This window comes from Chiloscyllium punctatum, chromosome 37 (genome assembly GCF_047496795.1).
Source record: "Chiloscyllium punctatum isolate Juve2018m chromosome 37, sChiPun1.3, whole genome shotgun sequence".
In the NCBI taxonomy this organism is placed as follows: Eukaryota; Metazoa; Chordata; class Chondrichthyes; order Orectolobiformes; family Hemiscylliidae; genus Chiloscyllium; species Chiloscyllium punctatum.
This window is the reverse complement of record NC_092775.1, coordinates 8,392,727-8,414,851: the sequence shown is the minus strand read 5'-3', so window position 1 is coordinate 8,414,851 and position 22,125 is coordinate 8,392,727. Positions and strand designations below refer to the sequence as shown.

Below are 22,125 nucleotides of genomic sequence, written 5' to 3'. Positions count from 1 at the left end.
ATACAGCACAGAAAAGGCCCTTTAGCCCACCTAAACTACCACTAAAGGCATGCTCAGCCCAATTTCTTGCACTTGCCCAGTTTTTCGAATGTTGCGATATTTCAGGTGTTCATCCAAATATTTTCTTTTTAAATTTGTAAGGCTTTTGGCCTCCACAACCTTCCCTGGCAGTACATTTCAGATTCTCACTACCCTCTGAGTGAAAAAGGTTTTTCTCAAATCCCCTCTGAATCTCTTGCCCTTTACCCTAAAACTATGCCTCCTCGTCAGTAACCTCTCAACCAAGGGGAGCAGCTGTTTCCTACTCACCTTATCCATACTCCTCATTCAGTTTGGGATGTGAAATGACCAGACCTAGGAATGTTTTGGATAGTGGAAGCGTGAGCTGAATGACATAGAATAACTAGACAATTAGGCATCTATCAGTGTGGTGCTGGAAAAGCACAGCAGGTCAGGCAGCATCTGAAGAGCAGGAAAATCGACGTTTCGGGCAAAAGCCCTTTGCAGTCCTCACTTTCGCCTAGGCATCTATCAGTGTCCAGTTTATAACCACAGCTATCTATTGCTGCATGACTATGGTACCAAGTCCCAAGAAAGCACAGGGTATCGAGGCAGCCTAAGTGTTTGGTGCACTTTCACAGTAACAGATCATTTTCGTACAGTATTCAGATCCTACATCCCACAGGTTGAGCGATCATGAGGAAATTCCCTTTGTGTAACTTAAAATGGGACAGAAGTGTTCCTGCATGGGCTACCATTGTACACTTTCTACTTCCTCACCCCCATCCATTATTTGGATAAGGCTTTGCATAGTGTCTGACCTTCTTGCACTTTTGTACTCTATGATACTTTCTCCCCACCCCCACCATCCTCTCATTTATCTCTCCACCCTGCAGGCATGCAAGGTCACTTGTGGGGATCTCTACCAGGAAATCTTCCTTCTTTCCACTGGGTACATGGGTTGGAGAATGTTGCAGGTAACAACCTTTGTAATAAATATTTAAGTGCATTCACAAATAGCTTCTATGGCCTGGAGGACCATAAAATTGTAGGAGCATAATTGGGCCATTGGCCCATTGAATCTGCTCTGCCATTTCATCATGGCTCATATGTTTCTCAACGCCATTCTTCTGCCTTCTTCCTGTAACAATTAATCCCCTTACTAATCAAGAATCTATTTATCACCATGACCCAGCCTCAACAGTCTTCTGTGGGAATGTGTTCCACAGATTCGCCACTCTCTGGCTGAAGACGTTCTTCTTCATTTCAGTTCTTAAGAGCAGTGCCTTCACTCTGAGGCTGTGGCTTTCGTTCCTCATCTGCTACTAGTGGAAATATTTTCTCCATGACTACTCAATCCATGCCTCGATATTCTGTCAGTTTCAATAAGATCTCCACGTGCTTCTATTGAGTATAGACCTAGAGGCCTCAACCACTTCTCATATGACCAGCCCTTCATCCCTGGGATCAGTCTTGTAAGTTTCCTTTGGAACTTTTCCAAGGCTAGCATATCCTTCTTTACACATGGGCCCCAAAACTGCTCACAATATTCCAGGTGCATTCTGCCTAGAGCTTTTTACAGCCTCAGCAGTACATCTCTTGTATTCTAGAATACATCTTGTATTCTAGCCCTTTCAAATGAATGCTAACATTGCATTTGCCATCCTAACTGCCAACTGATCCTGCTTGTTAACTTTAAAAGAACCTGAAACTAGGACACCCAAGTCCCTTTGTGCTTCAGATTTCAGAAGCCTTTCTCTGTTTAGAGAATAGTCCATTCCTCTAATCATGCTGCCAAAGTGCATAACCTCACACTTTCCCTCGTATTCCGTCTGTCACTTCTTTGCACACTCTCCTAGCCTGTCCAAGACCTTCTGCAGTCTCCCCACCTTTGTGTCATTTAAAAACTTTGCAAAAGGCCCTCAGTTCCTTCGTCCAGATTGTTAATGTATAATGTGAAAATCTTGAGGTCCTAATACTGACCCCTGCGGAATTCCACTAATCAGCAGCTGCCGTCTTGAAAAAGACCACTTTTATTTTGGTTTTCAAATACAGATCCTGTTCAGTTATTTAAAGGGCTGATTTGAAGTTTCTTGTTGCACTTTAGCTCCAAAATTCTGATCTATGGGCAACCTGTGTGGAGAGTGGCAGACAGGTGAGAGACCCTCCCCTTGGCCTGCTCCTCAGCCTGCCAAAATGGCTATCAACACATCCAGGAGGCAGGTCAGAGCAGCCAACAATCTGCCTCTTTTTCGCAGTTTTGTCTGTGCTTGGGTGTCTAGGAATAGTCCATCAGCACAGAGCAGGCTTTCCGTAACATGTGTTCCTTGCAGAGTGCACTGTCACCTCAGGAAGTAGTATTCTAATTTCCCTGTGATAAGTTTCCTTTAAATTTCTATTAACCTTTTGATTTTGTTTTGTTCCAGTGCACTGTGGGATCTGGTTAACCTGTTTAATTTCTTTTCTCTCTGACTTCTTTAAAAAGAATAGAAAGGAAGCTTAATGTCTTGATCTTTTTGTTAGAGTGGCCACTAGGGGCAGTTTAAAATAGTTTTGTAATTTTTATTTAGAATGGGAGAACAAATGTGGAGAGTCAGACCTGGTAGCTCAGTTCCTGACCTAAAATTGAAAAGCTTGACCTTCTGTCCAAAATTACAAAGCACATGTGCTCACTGAGTTTTCATATTGTCATAGACAGAATTTGTGTTTTTTAATTACCTGTGATTAAAGTTTTCTCTGCAGTTGTGGTGTGTATTTTTCATCTTTGAGTGATTTTTCAATTTAACTGACTTCAGCAGCAGGATTTATAAATTTAAAAAGTAATCAAACACTTCCCTTGGAGATTTTAATTTGACATTTCACAAACTATCACACACATGAAGGTAATATTAGTTGCAGATGATGCAAATTGTAATGATTTCATTCTCTGTCACACAGGCCTGTAGCTTCTTAAATGAATTGATGTTATAACTGGAGTGATAGTTTTGTAAATGCAGGGGATTATCAGTAAGCTCAAGATTTATTGTAATTGAACTGTTGGCAGGTTCGCTTTCAGGGAAACTTGAATATGGAACGGGTTGGTGGAGTGTTTTTTCCCCACTTTGAAAGTATAAATGTTTTGTTCCCATTTGTCATTTTCAGAATGGAATGAGTTTGTAGAATTTCTCTACATAGATGTTCCTTTTTCTTTGATTGTGACAAGGATGTTGCTAAAAACGTTTTAATAAAATAAACCATGAAATAAAATCAAAAACAGAAATTGCTGGAAAAGCTCAGGTCTTGGCAGCATCTGGGAGAGAAATCGGAAATAATGTTTCTGTCCAATGATCCTTCCTCAGAACTGATTGTAGCTAGGAAAAGTCTGTTTTTTATGCAGAAGATGGGATGGTGGGAAGGAGATACTGAGTAAATGATAATGTGGAAATAGAGCCAAGAGAAAGAAGAATCAATGGACAGACAAAGGAATTGATAATGATTAGCCTAGGAGAATGAATAGCTACTAAAAGGGACTATTAGTAGCTAATGATGGATTGTGTGTAACAGACTACATTCTGGATTAGAGTGGTCTTGGAAAAGCACAACAGTTCAGGCAGCACCCGAGGAGCAGGAAAATCGACGTTTCAGGCAAAAGCCCTTCATCAGGAATTCAGGCAGAGTGCCTGAAAAGTGGAGAGATAAATGGGAGGAGGATGGGGGTGGGGACAAAGTAGCACAGAGTACAATAGGTGAGTGGGGGAGGGGATGAAGGTGATAGGTCAGAGAGGAGGGTGGAGTGGATAGGTGGAAAAGAAGACAGGCAGGTAGGACAAGTCATGGGGACAGTGCTGAGCTGGGGTTGAAGTGTTCTGAGACGGAAGATGAAGCGTTCTTCCTCCAGGCATCGGGTAGTGAGGGAGCAGCGGTGAAGGAGGCCCAGGTACTCCATGTCCTCGGCAGAGTGGGAGGGGGAATTGAAATGTTAGGTCACAGGGCGGTGTGGTTGATTGGTGCAGGTGTCCCAGAGATGTTCCCTAAAGTGCTCTGCTAGGAGGCGTCCAGTCTCCCCAATGTAGAGGAGACCGCATCGAGAGCAACGGACATTGGTGTATGTGCAGGTAAAGCTTTGGATGTGGAAGGCTCCTTTAGGGCCTTGGAGGGAGGTAAGGGAGGAGATGTGGGCGCAGGTTTTGCAATTTCTGCGGTGGCAGGGGAAGGTGCCAGGACGGGAGGGTGGGTTGTTGGGGGGTGTGGACCTGACCAGGTAGTCACGGAGGGAATGGTCTTTGCGGAAGGCGGAAAGGGTGGGGAGGGAAATATATCCCTGGTGGTGGGGTCCGTTTGGAGGTGGCAGAAATATAGGCGGATGATTTGGTTTATACAAAGGCTGGTAGGGTGGAAGGTGAGCACTAGGGGAGTTCTGTCCTTGTTACGGTTGGAGGGGTGGAGTCTGAGGACAGAGGTGTGGGATGTGGATGAGATGCGTTTGAGGGCATCTTTAACCACGTGGGAAGAGAAATTGCTGTCTGTAAAGAAGGGAGCCATCTGGTGTGTTCTGTAGTGGAACTAGTCCTCCTGGGAGGAGGAGGAATTGGGAATACGGGATGGCAGTTTTGCAAGAGGTAGGGTGGGAAGAGGTGTAATCCAGGTAGCTGTGGGAGTTGGTGGGTTTGTAAAAAATGTCAGTGTCAAATCGGTCGTCATTAATGGAGATGGAGAGGTCCAGGAAGGGGAGGGAGGTGTCAGAGATGGTCCAGGTAAATTTAAGGTCAGGGTGGAATGTGTTGGTGAAGTTGATGAATTGCTCAACCTCCTCGCGGGAGCACGGGGTGGCGCCAATGCAGTCATCAATGTAGCGGAGGAAGAGGTGGGGAGTGGTGCCGGTGTAATTACGGACGATGGACTGTTCTACGTAGCCAACATAGAGACAGGCATAGCTGGGGCCCCTACGGGTGTCCATGGCTACATGATAACAAGACCTGGTGTGTGGAGATTGGTACATACGAGAAGATGCTTCAAGCACTAAAATTATTGAACTTGGTATTGAGTCCAGAAGGCTGTACAATTCCCAGGCAGAAAATGAGGTGCTATTCTTCCAGCTTGCATTGAGCTTTGCTGCACCACTGGGAACAAAATGGCGGGTTGAAATGGCAGGCAACTGGAACCTCGGGGTCTTTTTTGAAGCAGTGTGTCATAGAACATAGAACGTTACAGCGCAGTACAGGCTCTTTGGCCCTCGATGTTGCGCTGACCTGTCATACCAATCTGAAGCTCATCTAACCTACACTATTCCATGTACGTCCATATGCTTGTCCAATGACGACTTAAATGTGCTTAAAGTTGGTGAATCTACTACCGTTGCAGGCAAAGCATTCCATACCCTTACCACTCTCTGAGTAAAGAAACTATATCTGACATCTGTCCTATATCTATCACCCCTCAATTTAAAGCTCTGCCCCCTCGTGCTCGCTGTCACCATACTTGGCAAAAGGCTCTCCCTGTCTACCCTATTTAACCCTCTGATTATCTTTTATGTCTCTATTAAGTCACCTCTCAACCTTCTTCTCTCTAACAAAAACAGCCTCAAGTCCCTCAACCTTTCCTCGTAAGACCTTCCCTCCATACCAGGCAATATCCTTGTAAATCTCTTCTGCACCCTTTCCAAAGCTTCCACATCCTCCTTATAATGCGGTGACCAGAACTGTACACAATATGCCAAGTGCAACCGCACCAGAGTTTTGTACAGCTGCAGCATAACCTCATGATTCCGGAACTCGATCCCTCTATTAATAAAAGCTAAAACACTGTATGCCTTCTTAACAATCTTGTCAACCTGGGTGGCAATTTTCAAGGATCTGTGTACGTGGACACCAAGATCTCTCTGCTCATCTACACTGCCAAGAATCTTACCATTAGCCCAGTACATTGCATTCTGGTTACTACAACCAAAGTGAATCACCTCACACTTGTCTGCATTAAACTCCATTTGCCACCTCTCAGCCCAGCTCTGCCGCTTATCAATATCTCTCTGTAACCTACAACATCCTTTGTCACTATCCATAACTCCACCGAACTTAGTGTTGTTTGCAAATTTACTAACCCAGCCTTCTACGCCCTCATCCAGGTTGTTTATAAAAATGAAGAACAGCAGTGGACCCGACACTGACCCATGCAATACACCACTGGTAACTGGACTCCAGGATGAACATTTCCCATCAACCACCACCCTCTGTCTTCTTTCAGCAAGCCAATTACTGATCCAAACTGCTATATCTCTCACAATCCCATTCCTCCGCATTTTGTACAATAGCCTACTGTGGAGAACCTTATCGAATGCCTTGCTGAAATCCATATACACCACATCAACTCATTTACTCTCATCTACCTGTTTGGTCACCTTCTCAAAGAACTCAATAAGGTTTGTGAGGCACGACCTACCCTTTATAAAACCGTGCTGACTATACCTAATCAAATTATTCTTTTCTAGATGATTATAAATCCTATCTCTTATAACCTTTTCCAACACTTTACCAACAACTGAAGTAAGGCTCACTGGTTTATAATTACCAGGGTTGTCTCTACTCCTCTTCTTGAACAGGGGAACCATATTTGCTATCCTCCAGTCTTCTGGCACTATTCCTGTAGACAATGCCGATTTAACGATCAATGCCAAAGGCTTGGCAATCTCCTCCCTGGCTTCCCAGAGGATCCTAGGATAAATCCCATCCGGCCCAGGGGACTTATCTATTTTCACACTCTGCAGGATTTCTAATACCCCTTCCTTCGGAACCTCAATCCCACCTAGTCTAGTAGCTTGTATCTCAGTATTCTCCTCGACAACATTTTCGTTTTCTAGAGTGAATACTGTCGAAAAATATTCATTTCGTGCTTCCCCTATCTCCTCTGACTCCACACACAACTTCCCACTACTATCCATGATTGGCCCTATTCTTACTCTCGTCATTTTTTTATTCCTTAAATACCTATAGAAAGCCTTAGGGTTTACCCTGATCCTATTTGCCAACAACTTCTCGTGTCTCCTCCTGGCTCTTCTGAGCTCTCTTTAGGCCTTTCCTGACTACCTTGTAACCCTCAAGCATCCTAACTGAGCCTTCACATCTCATCCTAACATAAGCCTTCTTCCTCTTGACCAGAGATTCCACTTCCTTCGTAAACCACAGCTCCCGCACTCTACAGCTTCCTCCCTGCCTGACAGGTACGTACTTATCTAGGGCACACTTGAGCTTTTCCTTGAATAAACTCCACATTTCTAATGTGCCCATCCCCTGCAGTTTCCTTCCCCATCCTATGCTTCCTAAATCTTGCCTAATCGCATCGTAATTGCCTTTCCCCCAGCTGTAACTCTTGCTCAGTGGTATGCACCTATCCCTTTCTATCACTGAAGTAAACCTAACAGAATTGTGATCGCTATCACCAAAGTGCTCACCTACTTCCAAATCTAACACCTGGCTGGGCTCATTACCCAGTAGCAAGTCTAATGTGGCTTCGCCCCTTGCTGGCCTGTCTACATACTGAGTCAGGAAGCCCTCCTGCACACACTGGACAAAACTGACCCATCTATAGTACTCGAACGAGAGTGTTCCCAGTCGATATTTGGAAAGTTGAAGTCCCCCATGACAACTACCCTGTCTCTTTCACTCCTATGAGAATCATCTTTGCTATCCTTTCCTCTACATCTCTGGAACTATTCGGAGGTCTATAGAAAACTCCCAACAGGATGACCTCTCCTTTTCTGTTTCTAACCTCAGCCCATACTACCTCAGTTGATGAGTCCCCAAAAATCCTTTCTGCAACTGTAATACTGTCCTTGACCAACAATGCCACACCTCCCCCTCTTTTATCATCTTCTCTGTTCTTACTGAAACATCTAAATCCTGGAACCTGCAGCAACCATTCCTGTCCCTGCTCTAACCATGTCTCTGAAATGGCCACAACATTGAAGTCCCAGGTACCAACCCATGCTGCAAGTTCACCCACCTTATTCCGGATGCTCCTGGTGTTGAAGTACTTCAAACCAACTTCTTGCTTGCCGGTGCCATCTTACATCACTGAAACTTGATTTTGGACCTCCCTACTCTTAACCTTTTCTATACTTGAACTACAATTTTGGTTCCCATCCCCCTGCTGGATTAGTTTAAATCCACCCCAATGGCCTTAGTGAATTTCCCCCCCAGGTTATTGGTACCCCTCTGGTTCAGATGAAGCCCATCCTGCTTGTAGAGGTCCCACCTACCCCAGAAAGAGCCCCAATTATCCAAGAATCCAAAATCCTCACTCCTGCACCATCCCTGTAGCCGCGTGTTCAACTCCTCTCTCCTCTCTCCCTATTCCTCGCCTCACTAACACGTTGCACAGGCAAGAAACCAGAGACAACAAATCTGTTTGTCCTAGCTCTAAGCTTCTATCCTAGCTTCCTGAATTTCTGCCTTAAATCCCCATCTCTCTTCCTACCTATGTCGTTGGTGCCTATGTGGATCATGACTTGGGGCTGCTCCCCCTCCCCCCTCCTTAAGGATCCCAAAAGCACGATCACAGTTTCCTGTGAAGCGGTTACCACATCTACACTTCGTTTCCCCTATGTAGAGGAGACCACATTGTGAGCAGCGAATGCATTAGTCTAGATTGAACGAAGTGCAGGTAAAACACCACTTCACCTGGAAAGTGCATTTGGGCCCTTGGAAACTGAGGAGGGTGGAAGTAAACGGGTAGGTGTTCCACCTCCTACAGTTGCAGGGGAAGGTGACATGGGACTTTGGGGGATCATTGAGAGCGGAGGAGTAGTGGACTAGAGTATCTTGAAGGGAATGGTTCTGGCGGAAGGCTGACAAAGCTGGGGGAATATTTGTCTGGTGATAGCATCCTGCTGGATGTGACAGAAATGGCAGCTAATGATCCTCTGCATGTGGATGTTGGCGGGATGATAGGTGAGGACAACGGGGACCCTGTTGCATAGGAGGGAAGGGAGTAGTTGAGGCCTGAATCTCAGGACATGCGTGGCACCCGCTGAGGGCCCTGACAACTATGGTACTGGAGAATCTTCAGTTGAGGAAGAAGGTGGACCTTTCAGAGGCCTCCTTGTCAAAGTTGGCATCATCAGAACAGAATTGACAGAAATGAAGGAACTGGGAGAATGGAATAGAGTTTACTGGAGACAGAATGTGAGGCTATACAGTCAAGATAACTGTGGGATTTGGTATGTTTGTAGTGGATATTGCTGGTCAGCTTATTCCCAGAAATAGAAACAGATGTCGAGGAAGGGAAGGAAGGAGTCAGAGATGGACTCCATGAAATACAATAATTGGTTCTAATTCAAACTCATTCACATCTGGAGAACACCAGGAAAAGATAATTTTAAAATCAAGATAATTACTTACTCCTAAGATCTTTGTGTCTTCCGGTCTTGTCCTTTGAACAGTTAAATGGATGTCCATATCAAAGTGGTGATGCCCTCTGTAAATAACCATATTTGGATCTGTTGATTTTTCTAAGAACCAAATCCATAAATTTAGTTGGAGGGCTAAGCAGGTGTATATTCTAATCAAGCAAATGAATAGATTTTACATATAACTAGTTGCACAATATTGTAGTTTTGGACTAGAAATTCTGGAAATATTCAATGGGACTGGCAGCATCTGTAGAAAATTTTCTTTTGGACCAGGAGGAGTGTTCCTTTAGGTTTACCAAGAAGTCTTTAGTCTCATTTGCTCTAGACTCCCGTGTCATCTCACCTACTGGGATTCTGACTAAGTTCCCCGCTTAAGTTTTTGTTTTGCTTGCTGATCAGCTTTGAGCAGTCAGCATGACATTTATGATGGTAATGTAGCTCAACCTCTATTAGCTTTTAGTTTCCATTATGGAGTTCTGATCATGAGTTCCTTTTGAGAATTTTGATGACTAATTAAAGCATTGCAATCCTGAGGATGAAATATTTCACTTCTTCCTTTCATGTTATTTTCCTTTCTGATTTTTAGGAAATACATATTTCTTCTTTTTTCAAATTGTTGTTTAGTTGTTGTTTCTTTGGATACATCAGTGATTTGACTATTTTTCTGATGAATTTTATCCACCATTAAATAACATTGGGCAAATTGTACAGTAGACTTGTATGGCATTGTCAAATGTGGCAAAGCAGATCAGTTTCAAATTTATTGAAAATTTATATTTATTTATTCATTTGGTGTTATTGGGCTGAATCTTATGTTTCTTTCAGAATAAATTGTCACCTTTTTGGAGGATTCTTGCAAGATTTATTGCTGAACCTTACGAAATGAGCCTCATTAACTATCTATTCTACTCGTGATGTCCCTTGTGTCCAATTCTAGCCCCACTTTACCATGTGCCATTCCCAGAACAACTCACCACTCATGGATTATCCACTGAGAAAACAGCATCCCTTGCACCCATACATTGTTTGAGAGGCTGCTGTGCACTAGAATAACCATTGGCAATCTGGCATTGCCCTTCACCAACAGTGTAATACCACAGCAGACACAAAACCAAGCTGCCATACATCAAGATGTCCCATTCTCCTGGACAGATTCCTACTGACAAGCAGCCTGACTGTGTGTCTATGCAAAAAAACCACAACAGTATAGTAGCACAGATAGCCTCTAGCTCTAGCTGATGCTAACAGCTGAAGTAAGCCAAGTCAGGGTGAGGCATGTCTGCTGTGAGCATGCAAGTAGGTGCTAAATGAGTGAGTGCCAAGAGAGCACGTGAACATGCAGCTTGATCCAACCCGTGAGCTGGTTGCCTGTCCCTGTGTGCAAAGTGTCCCTGCTGCAGCTTATCATTGCAATGCCAGTCTGTGCTCCATAAATGGCCTACAGGTGGATCAGAGGGGTAAAATGATGGTCGTGAGAGATTGTCAAATACTGGATACCATTGTCCAGGGACGAGCAGATCATGCTACTGATGTCCTGAGATGCTGTTTGGTGTTGATCAACTTGAAGGCTGTTCACAGATAGTCGTGAGCTGAAGTTGTCAGGCACCCGCTGTGGTTTCCATATCCAGATATGGACTGGAAGCATAATATTAATGAAGTGAGTAAATAAGGTATTTAACAAGCTATAGTCCCCTTCATTAGCACTGTGTTGCTGCCTAGTAGCAAACATGCCTCACTGTTCAGAAAAATCATAAAAGATGGCTTGAGATGCGCCTAATATTGAAATAGGCCTTACCGACTTCTCTTATGATTCTTCTACAAACTTTGTCATAATCCACATCACACAGATCCCAAATGATTATGCCCATTGATTCAACTGGTGCTTTGATAACAGTACTCAAAATTGCGTTTTCCACTTGTAATGCTGTTTGCATCAATGCTAAAAAAAAAAGTGCAAATCTAACAAAAGTTAGAGCAGGTACTCATTTATTCTTGAAAATATTAAATCAGGCTGAGAATTAAGTTATACTCAGTTATTTGGAGATTTTACAGGTCTTAATGATAAAGAATTGTGGAGATAAGTAAGCGTGCAATGTAAATATAAAAGAAGGGACATGTAAGTCCCTGAAATTCAATGCCTGTGAAGCTAGCTGAGGATGGGGAAATGAAGACATGCATCAAGCTTCCTCTTTTGTGAAAATGCTACCTCAAAATTGTTGGGATGTGAAAGCATTCAGTATTAATCATGAAGATAAAATGGTCAGATATTTATAATTATCAAACTTAAATTGCAATGTTTAAACTCTTTCAAATTAATATATCTCAAAGAGATTTCAAAAAAATATTAAGCTTTCATTTTTGCCAAGAAAAAAAGAATTGCTGATTGTAAATGAAAAAACGTAAAGAACTGAAGATGCAGTTCTTCAGAAGGGTCACTGGACCCGAATCATTAACTGATTCTTCTCCACAGATGCTGCAGACCTGCTGAGCTTCTACAGCAATTTCTGTTTTTGTCACTGATTTAACTGTGCAATCCAAACCAAAAGATGAGAGGTAAATTTTTCTGTGTTAAGATTTTTTGAAAAGAAAAGCCGTTTAATTAATTTCATGAAGAAATATGTTTTTGTATTTGATGTCTTATAAATATTAAAATTAAATTGTGTAAAATTATTTGTCATCTCAAATTTACATTCAGTTTGCAACGATACACAGATTTTTGGTTCTTGAGGGAATCCGGCGTTAAGGGTAGTGAGCAGGAAAGTGGATGTCAGGCATAAGGTCAGATATGATTGCACTGAATAGCAGAGCAGGCTCGTGGAATTTTACTTTTTTTTGTTCATGGGATGTGGGTATCGCTTGTTCGCCAACATTTATTGTCCATACCTAATTGCAAGGTGGGAGGTTAAGAGACATTTCTGTGGAACTGGAGTCACATGTAGCCCAGACTAGGTAAGGATCGCAGATTTCCTTTCCTAAAGGGCATTAGTGAACTACATGGGTTTTTATCAGTAATTGACAGTGGTCACGTGGTAATCATTAGGCTAGCTTTTTATTTCAGATTTTCTTTATATGGAATTCAAATTTCACCATCTGCCATTGTGGGATTTGAATTCACGTCATAGATTTATAGAGATGTACAGCACAGAAACAGACCCTTCAGTCCAACTCATCCATGCTGACTAGTTATGCTAAACTAATTAGTGGGCGGCACGGTGGCACAGTGGTTAGCACTGCTGCCTCACAGCGCCATGAGACCCGGGTTCAATTCCTGCCTCAGGCGACTGACTGTGTAGAGTTTGCACGTTCTCCCAGTGTCTGCGTGGGTTTCCTCCAGGTGCTCCGGTTTCCTCTCACAGTCCAAAGGATGTGCAGGTCAGGTGAATTGGCCATGCTAAATTGCCCGTAGTGTTAGGTAAGGGGTAAATGTAGGGGTATGGGTGGGTTGCGCTTCGGCGGGTCGGTGTGGACTTGTTGGGCCGAAGGGCCTGTTTCCACACTGTAATCTAATCTAGTCCCATTTGCCAACAGTTGGCCCATATCCTTCTAAGCCCTTCCTATTCATATACCCATCCAGATGCCTTTTATATGTTGTAATTGTACCAGCCTCCACCACTACTTCTTGCAGCTAATTCCATAAAAGCACCACCACATGAAAAGTTGCCCCTTAGGTCCTCAGAACTTTAGCCTGTGGTTCTGCTTTATTAATCCAATGACATCACCACACCCCACAGCCCCACTCCTTTCTCTTTACAGTTTTATTTCTACTCCTACAACCAAAGCTGTTTTATTCTAACAGAAGAGTGATGATGGATGAGCAGAACTTAGAGCAGAAGAAGATATAGTCTGAAAAGCATTGGATGGGTTACAATGTATGGAATATAGAAGAGAGTAAAACTAAGCAGTAGAGCATGGGATTAACTGGGGGTGACAGAAGTGTGGATGGGGTTTTGAATACTTGATAAATTAAGGCAAAGGTACATGCATTCATTGTCTCAAAAGTGGATACAGCCACTGTTTGTAATGGAGAATGCTTTAAGCCAGTACTGTGACTTGCACATTGAGATACCGGTCTGGAACATCTCTGGGTTGTGGGTGTCTGTTTGTACAATCTCTCTGAGTTTGTTTGTGCTTTAACTTCTAAAGTACTGTAACATTCCTTTATTTACATCTATTCATGGTAGATTCTCTAATGTAGCTCTTTAGTGTACTGTCTAAGCCCTCATTACTCTCAAGCTCATTCTATACTGATGTCTTCTCTCTTGCTGATGTCAGAGCCATGTGATCAGTTACATCATCATGATTTATATGAAAATATTATTTATTCCACATACAAATTATGGGGTTGAAAGCTCATTTTGAGATTTTGTAATTCACCGAGAAGGTACAAGGGTTTGAGTTGGGAGTTGAAGGTGATGACTCTTGTCTTCTGACATTCAATGCTGAACCATGACTGGATGTTAGATAAGCAATTTGATGAAATAGTTATAATGGCGTGAGGTGCAAGGGAGTGATAGAGCCAGTCTGAAAGCTGACCCCATGAGAGAGGGATTAGGGGTCATTTTCACTTTCAGCAGAGATCAGAAACTGACAGTGATGAATCAGCACATTCCTGTCCATTGATTTAAATTAAAAATAACTAAAAATGGGTCTTAAATGGTGTGTGTATCAATGTTTTGATTTGTTCCAGAATTCTGCCAAAGGAGAAATTCAGTAATTGTGCATTGGTGATGAGCACAATGGAAGCACTTTCATAATATACAACCAGTTACTTCTAAGTTTTGGAGAAGATTTGTAGCTCGGGTGCTCGTTGTTGTGGTTCTGTTCGCCGAGCTGGGAATTTGTGTTGCAAACGTTTCGTCCCCTGTCTAGGTGACATCCTCAGTGCTTGGGAGCCTTCTGTGAAGCGCTTCTGTGATGTTTCCTCCGGCATTTATAGTGGTTTGTCTCTGCTGCTTCCAGTTGTCAGTTCCAGCTGTCCGCTGCAGTGGCCGGTAAATTGGGTCCAGGTCGATGTGTTTGTTGATCGAATCTGTGGATGAGTGCCATGCCTGTAGGAATTCCCTGGCTGTTCTCTGTTTGGCTTGCCCTATAATAGTAGTGTTGTCCCAGTTGAATTCATGTTGCTTGTCATCTGCATGTATGGCTACTAAGGATAGCTGGTCGTGTCGTTTCGTGGCTAGTTGATGTTCATGGATACAGATCGTTAGCTGTCTTCCTGTTTGTTCTATGTAGTGTTTTGTGCAGTCCTTGCATGGGATTTTGTACACTACATTGGTTTTGCTCATGCTGGGTATCGGGCCCTTCGTCCTGGTGAGTTGGTGTCTGAGAGTGGCTGTTGGTTTGTGTGCTGTTATGAGTCCTAGTGGTCGCAGTAGTCTGGCTGTCAGTTTGGAAATGCTCCTGATGTATGGTAGTGAGGCTAGTCCTTTGGGTTGCCACACTAGCCAAAGGGCTAGCCACACTACCATACATCAGGAGCATTTCCGAACTCACCAGAGTGAAGGAGCTATCCTTAGTAGCCACACACGCAGATGACAAGCAACATGAATTCGACTGGGACAACACTATTATTATAGGGCAAGCCAAACAGAGAACAGCCAGGGAATTCCTAGAGGCATGGCACTCATTCACAGATTCAATCAATAAGCACATCGTCCTGAACCCAATATACCAGCCACTGCAGCGGACAGCTGGAACTGACAACCAGAAGCGGCAGAGACAAGTCACTATAAATGCCGGAGGAAACATCACAGAAGCACTTCACAGGAGGCTCCCAAGCACTGAGGATGTCACCTAGGCAGGGGATGAAAAGTTTGCAACACAAATTCCCAGCTCGGCGAACAGAACCACAACAACCAGTTACTTCTCCTTGGGGAATTGCCTTTGCAGGAATGAATACTATTATCTAGTTAAACACAGCACCAGGTTATAGTCTAACAGGTTTACTTGGAAGCACTAGCTTTTGGAGCAGTGCTCCTTCATCAGGTAGCTAGTGGAGCAGGAACATAGGACACAGAATTTATAATAAAAGATCAAAGTGTCATACAATTGATGTAATGTATTGAACAAACCTAGATTGCTGTTAAGTCTTTAATTGCTTACACATGCCCACAAGCGCACACACACACACATAAGTCTATGGGGTGAATTTTCACTTGCAGATTTTTATTTGCAGATATATTCTATTTTGTTCAAAAACCACACAATCTGTAAGCAGTCAGTCCATGTGACATTTTATGAATTCTTAGTTTGGAAATAGAACCAGTTGGACTCAAGGTTGGAATACAGATAAATTCTAACCTGATACCTTTTAATGCATTGTCTGAGCTGAGATGTCATTTTATTATACTGAGAAAACCTTAAGTTATCTTGAGACTGTGACTTGAAAGAAGTTCTGGGATTTACACATTAATGATTTGAAACCTGCATCCCCATTCTAAGTGATTAAAGCCTTAACAGCAATCTAGGTTTGTTCAATACATCAATGGATGACACAGGTCTTTTACTATAAATTCTTTATCCTATGATCCTGCTGTACTAGCTACCTGACAAAGGAGCAACACTCCGAAAGCTTGTTCTTCCGAATAAACCTATTGAACTATAACCTGGCGTTGTGTGATTTTTAACTTTGTCTATCCCAGTCCAACACTGGCACCTCCACATCATTATTTAAATGAGAAGCGTGTTATCAAAGCTATTTGTCTTGCATTCAGCAGGACAAATGTAAGAATGCCAAATTTCAAACTATCTTAGCAGTTCATACTACAGCAGAAAAGAGTATTGATTGGTTGGCATGTCAACTCTGATTAATTGAAGTATTAGGCAGAAGTGGGTACTGCAGATGCTGGAGATTAGAGTCCAGTTTAGAGTAATGCTGGAAAAGCACAGCAGGTCAGGCAGCATCCAGCGAGCAGGAATGTCGATGTTTTGGGCAAAAGCCCTTCAGGAATGAGTGTGGGAGCCTGGGGGGTGGAGAGATAAATGGGAGGGGGCTGGGTGGGGATAAGGTAGCAATAGGTGGATGGAGGTGGGACTGAAGGTGATAGGTCAGAGAGGAGAATGGAGTGGTTAGGTGGGAAAGAAGATCGACAGGATGGACAGGTCATGAGAACTGTGCTGAGCTGGAAGGATGGAACTGGGGTAAAGTGGAGGCAGGGGAAATGAGGAAATCGTGAAGTCCACATTAATGCCATAGGGTTGAAGGGTTCTGAGGCGGAAGATGAAGTGTAAGGATTCTGAAAGAAGCAACAGGCTCATCAAGTTCCCAAGAAATGAAAACAGGCACAAGTTTGTTTAAAGACAATAGGTTCCTGTGTATGAATATGTGTGTGGTTCCCCAAGATATCTATCCTGTCAATTTAATCAAGAATACTAAAAATCTCAATCAAATCACAACTTAATTTGTGATATTCCAGGAAATGCTAGCCTAGTTTATGTAACCTAATATAAGATCATAAGGAATAGAGGCAAAATTGGGCCATTTGGCCTATTGAGATTGCACTACCAGTTGATGACCTTGTGAATCTGATTATGGCCTTGTCTCCACTCTCCTCTCTGCACCGCTCCCCCACCCACCCCCATTCCTTAACACCCTCATTGACCAAACGTCTCTCCAACTCAACCTTGAATATGTTAAACAATCCAGCTTCCACTGCTGTCTCTAGCATTAGAATTCTCAACATTAGCAGCCCTCAACTACAGATATGAGGCTCACACATTGCTTCTGTATCTTGCCATTTAGCACAGACGCAATGGAAGGAAGCTTGTTTTGGTTGTCAGCTGCCACAGTCAAGGCTCCCAAATCAGTAAGCCAAGGGCAGATATTATTACCAGTCCAGGGGATTGGAAATGGTCAGCTGGCAACTTGGAGTGGTCAGAGTCAGGGTGCTGTCCATGTGAGATGAGAAGCTGAATGTAGGGCAGACCTAAACCCATCTTGCTGCCAATTTGAGGCTGTTTACTCCTGGAATGTGTGAGAGAGAGAGAGATGGACAGGTATTGAGAGGTGAAAGAGGGTGGTACAGTTGTTTACTTTCATGCACATAGGGAGGTGACCTGAGTGAATAGTAAGGCAGTGCTGAGGGCATGTAGGCATAGTGGTATCAGGATTGGGCGATAGCAAGTGAAGGAAGATGTTGCAGGCAACAGTGATAATGGTAGAGGATGAGCCTTAGTGGGAGATAGTACAAATAGCTGAGATAGTGAGTGTGAGGTGTTGGGGAGAAGACGATGGCGCAAGCACCAGTGGAATGGAGAAAGTCAGAGACATTCTCTTTATAATGCTGTGCATTTTTCCAGACATTTGAGACTGCTTTAATTAAGAAGTAGACAAACAGGAGGTTGGAAGAACACAGCAAGCCAGCCAGCATCAGGAGGTAGAAAAGTCAACGTTTTGGGTATAACCATTCTTTAGGAATGGAGGTGGGGAAGCTGTAGATAAAGAGAGGGCAGGAAGGGTTATGATAGGTAGAGGGGCGGAGTGGTGAGGTAAGGATAGGTGAATCACAGTAGTCTGGCAGTGAGAAAGGGACTCACTAAGTTCATGTTTGAGGGAGGCAAAGAATTTCTTCAAAGTCAAAGGCAACCTCAAACCAGGCTGGTATCTTTTGGTGTCATGTTCTCCACTGCTGGGGAAGAGAAAATCCCACTTTACCCCCTCCAGCATGACCTCCAGGTCACTGCCACACATTTGGCCACTGGTTTTACTTTGCCATATCTGCAGCAAATGCCAGAAACTGTGCAAGGCAGATCCAGAAGGACAATAGTTGTCCAGATGCACAATGACCTTCTAAAAGTTGGTGTGGGCGCAAGGGATGCCAATGAATTCTGGGATATCTTCTGAGAGATGGTTGTTCTTGGGATGGTGCATGGCAAGATCAGACGTAACTGACATCAAAAGGGTTGGGTTACTAGTTAATATGGTAAAAACAATGATTGCAGATGCTGAAAACCAAATACTGGATTAGTGGTGCTGGAAGAGCACAGCAGCTCAGGCTGCTCGTTGGATGCTGCCTGAACTGCTGTGCTCTTCCAGCACCACTAATCCAGTTACTAGTTAATATGGTGAGTTTAGTAAGATATGGTGAGAGAACTCACTGAAAAATGCTTCAGAAAAACCAAACAAAATTTGGTCTTTGCTGAAATAACGTAGGATTCAGCCTATAATCTTTTGTTATTGACAAGCATGGATATTGGGCTCTATAAAGCTATTGGGCTTGATCCTGCAGTCCCAGTGTTCGCTGTGATCCAGGGCTATAGTGGCAGAGGTTCAAGTGAGCCTACTAATGCTCAAATCACATTGTTTTTGGCAAATGCTGATGATACAACCGGGGCTTGTGATCTTGGAAACTTGCCCTTTACTTAATGTACTTTTGCACTTAATTATTTAGGATTGCTGCTAAAATAATGAGCTACGGAAGCAGGAGCATGTGATCAGGACCATATGTGCACAGGAGACCGGAGAAGTCATGTTCAGAATCAGGATGCCATGGGGAGGAAAGAAAGTGGTGAGCAGCAATGGAGGAATAGAAAGCATGGTGAACAATAAAAAAAAGTTTCAATCAACGTATTCAAACATGTCACACACACACACACGCACACACGCACACACGACCTTCTGACCAAGAGGAAAATAAACCCCTGTATTGTGGAGTGGGCAGTTGGGGACATTGATGCTAATTTTGTATATTGAGGATACGCTTGTACAGTTGGAGGGTGGAAGGGCACTCATTAAATAATTACTTGTATTCATTAATTAATTTGTTTATCAATTGCTCAATAAATACAAAGAGCAGTTTATTGACTTTGGTGCAGGGTTGTATTATTAGGAGGTATAAATTTGTAATATTGGGGCTCTTATGGTGCAGTGGTAGTGTCCTTCCCTCTGAGCCAGGAGACGAAGATTCAAGCCTCACCTGCTACAGAGATGTGTAGCAACATCTCTGAACAGGTTGATTAGAAAATATTTACATTTGCAACATTCCTCTTTGTGAATAAACTTGAGAAGATTGACTTCTGGTCTCCTTTTTTCTGTTTTATCCAGAAGTACTGTTGCACACAATTGAACATTGTTTTTATCCCATCACCAAATCACCCATCTCACCCTTTATTAACTGGCTATCTAAATATTTAAGAGGTGAATAAAGTTGAGATGTCGATGGGGGTTTGAGCTGGGCTGATTGGATTAGGGGTAGTAAGCAGAACTGAGGTGACTGTTGTTTGGCGGCAGTTAGAATTAAAAGCTGACCATCGATATAATTAAGAGCACTTGTAAACACTTACTCGTCATTCTGTTGAAGACACATTTCAAGAGGCTTCTTTTTAACTTATGACATCAAAAGAGATATGGCTTCACTAAAAATGTGCCACACCTTTCATTCTACTGACTTGCTTTAGTAGTGGATGAAGTTGCAACAGATTGACCTTCCGTTGCCTACAAGAAAAGTATTTTCAAAATATATTTCAAAATGAAGTTAATGGCATAAGCCCCAGCTTCACCGCAAACAAGAAGATCCAGGCCAGCGTATTGTCTAAATCATCAATATATGTCGTGAATAGTTAATGCTTCAACAGATCCTTTTGGAATTTGAAGGTCATTTCCTTCCAATTCATTATCACTAGGCTGTGTCTTCTATTATCCAACTATTATCCTAACAAAGTCAAAAATTTGCTATCAATTCCTAGAGCTTTAGTCTTGGCCACAATGAAAATACATTCTCACTCTACCAAATCTCAGGTACGATGCCCAATATGAGAATTAAACAGAAGTGGAAACAAATGTTAAGTATAATGAGAAAAGATAACTGCTGCACTTCTGAACAATTAAATGCATATTTCATTATACTGTATATTAATATTTTTCAAGTTCAATATCCTATTTCACGTTTATACTATCTGGGCTGGAGAATATTTTGGGCTTAATTCATGTAATGAGTGGAACGATTTTATGAGACTAAGTGTGGAGGTGCACGTAAAAATGGGAGGGACATCCAGTGGAGGGTTGAGTTTTCCCATGTGGTTATGCTTAGTTCAGCTCATTTCAGATTCATGTGCAAGTAAAATGCCAACTTTTATAACTGGGCAGACAAGAGCTTTTCTTCCTCACCCCATGCCCTCTGCCAGGACTATCCAGATTCCAACTTTTGGGTGCCATATTTAAACTGCAGCGAGGCAGATTAAACTGCAACAGATTACCCTCTTTAATCCAAGAATATCACTCAATCTCGATTTATCCTTATTTGCTCCTTAGATATCAGAAACTAGGCAAAAGGTGGCGCCATATTTTGGCGACACCTTCCCTAGACATTCTCTCGAAGGCTATCCAAGAGAGAAAGGTAGGCCGGGTTATCCATAGCTCAAAGCAAGAGGTCATCCCGCCTGGTGAAAGCAATCTAAATGGAAATGCCTATGGAGGTAAGCTCCTGTTGGTGGCTCAAGAGAACCTGGCTTTAGTGCTGTAAGAGCATGAATGATCTGCCTCTGCCAGGGTATGTACCAGTGTAAGTCTTCACTGCTTCATTCTCCTATAAATGTGAGTTTGTGTTATAACATAGTTACTGTAGAGGTTTGTTACACAGGAGGCTGAAAGACCAGCATCTATGTCAGATGCCTCATGACAGTCAATGCAGCTGTTAATGTGCCACTCAAATAAAAGCAAAATACTGCATATGCCAGAGGTGTGAAATAAAAATAGAAATTGTTGGAGAAACTCAGCATTTACCAATGTAGCACTACTAACATCACAGTGGTTTTCCCTCTCATTCATTTGCCAGGACTCATAAGGAACTTTAAGGAGCTTTAACACACAATAGCTCAAGCACCCTCAGCTCATTTACATTTCATCACAACTCAGAGAATATATGTATCTGATAGCTTTTTCCTAATGGCCTTCCTGGGACAAGAACATGACCACAAAAAAATGGCTTTTTGAATTGAGCTCATTTAGCATCCAGTCCTAATTGCCTGCCCCCAGTCAGGTTGACTAGGTTCAGTTCTGAAGAAGGGTCACTGGACCTAAAATGTTAAGTCTGATTTCTGTCTACAGATGCTGCCAGACTTGCTGAGTTTTTCCAGTAATTTCTGTTTTTGTTTTTGTTACTGGAGTCAGCCAGTGTGCTTGGGCAGGTTTGTTGGCCTGGTCAGGTTCATCCTGAACATTTTAACTACAACAGCAAATTAGACTGTGAATGACTCCAATATTTCATGACCTGGAGAAAGTGAGAACTGCAATTGCTGGAGATCAGAGTTGAAAAAGTGTGGCACTGGAAAAGCACAGTATGTCAGGCAGCATCCGAGAAGGAGAAGGAGAATCAATGTTTCAGGCATAAGCATTCCTGAAAAACATTCCTGATGAAGGACTTATGCCTGAAATGCCGATTCTCCTGCTCTTTGGATGCTGCCTGACCTGCTGTGCTTTTCCAGCACCACACTTTTCAACTCATGTTTTATGACCTGATCAACATGGAAATAGTTAACATCAGAACATAACGGAAGGCCTACAAAAGTATTTACACCACCAATAGAGAAGATTTCTTGTTCAATTTGGTAGCTTTGACTTGCACTTCATGAGTCGTCCTTGAAGTACAGATTGAATTAGAATCAGTGGTCTACTTGGCTCAGTAGACAAGGAATTTTGCAATTAAATCTGGGAAACTGACAATGTGGTGCCATTATTTAAGAAAGATGGCAAGGAAAAACCAGGGAACTATAAACTGGTGAGCCTGAAATCAGTGGTGGGGAAGTTG

At 42.8% G+C, this 22,125-nt stretch overlaps 1 protein-coding gene across 3 annotated transcripts in view; it reads left to right on the top strand.

The window, feature by feature from the left end:
• The window catches only part of unm_sa1614 (un-named sa1614), a 259,429-nt gene that overhangs the window by 40,580 nt on the left and 196,724 nt on the right, over window positions 1-22,125 (top strand). The window contains exon 2 of one of the 3 annotated variants that reach the window (XM_072556200.1): window positions 11,853-11,935. The exons of the other annotated variants lie outside the window; for them this stretch is intronic. The gene's annotated coding sequence lies outside the window, so the exon portion shown is untranslated. The remainder of the gene's footprint in view (window positions 1-11,852; window positions 11,936-22,125) is intronic. 3 annotated transcript variants of the gene reach the window in all.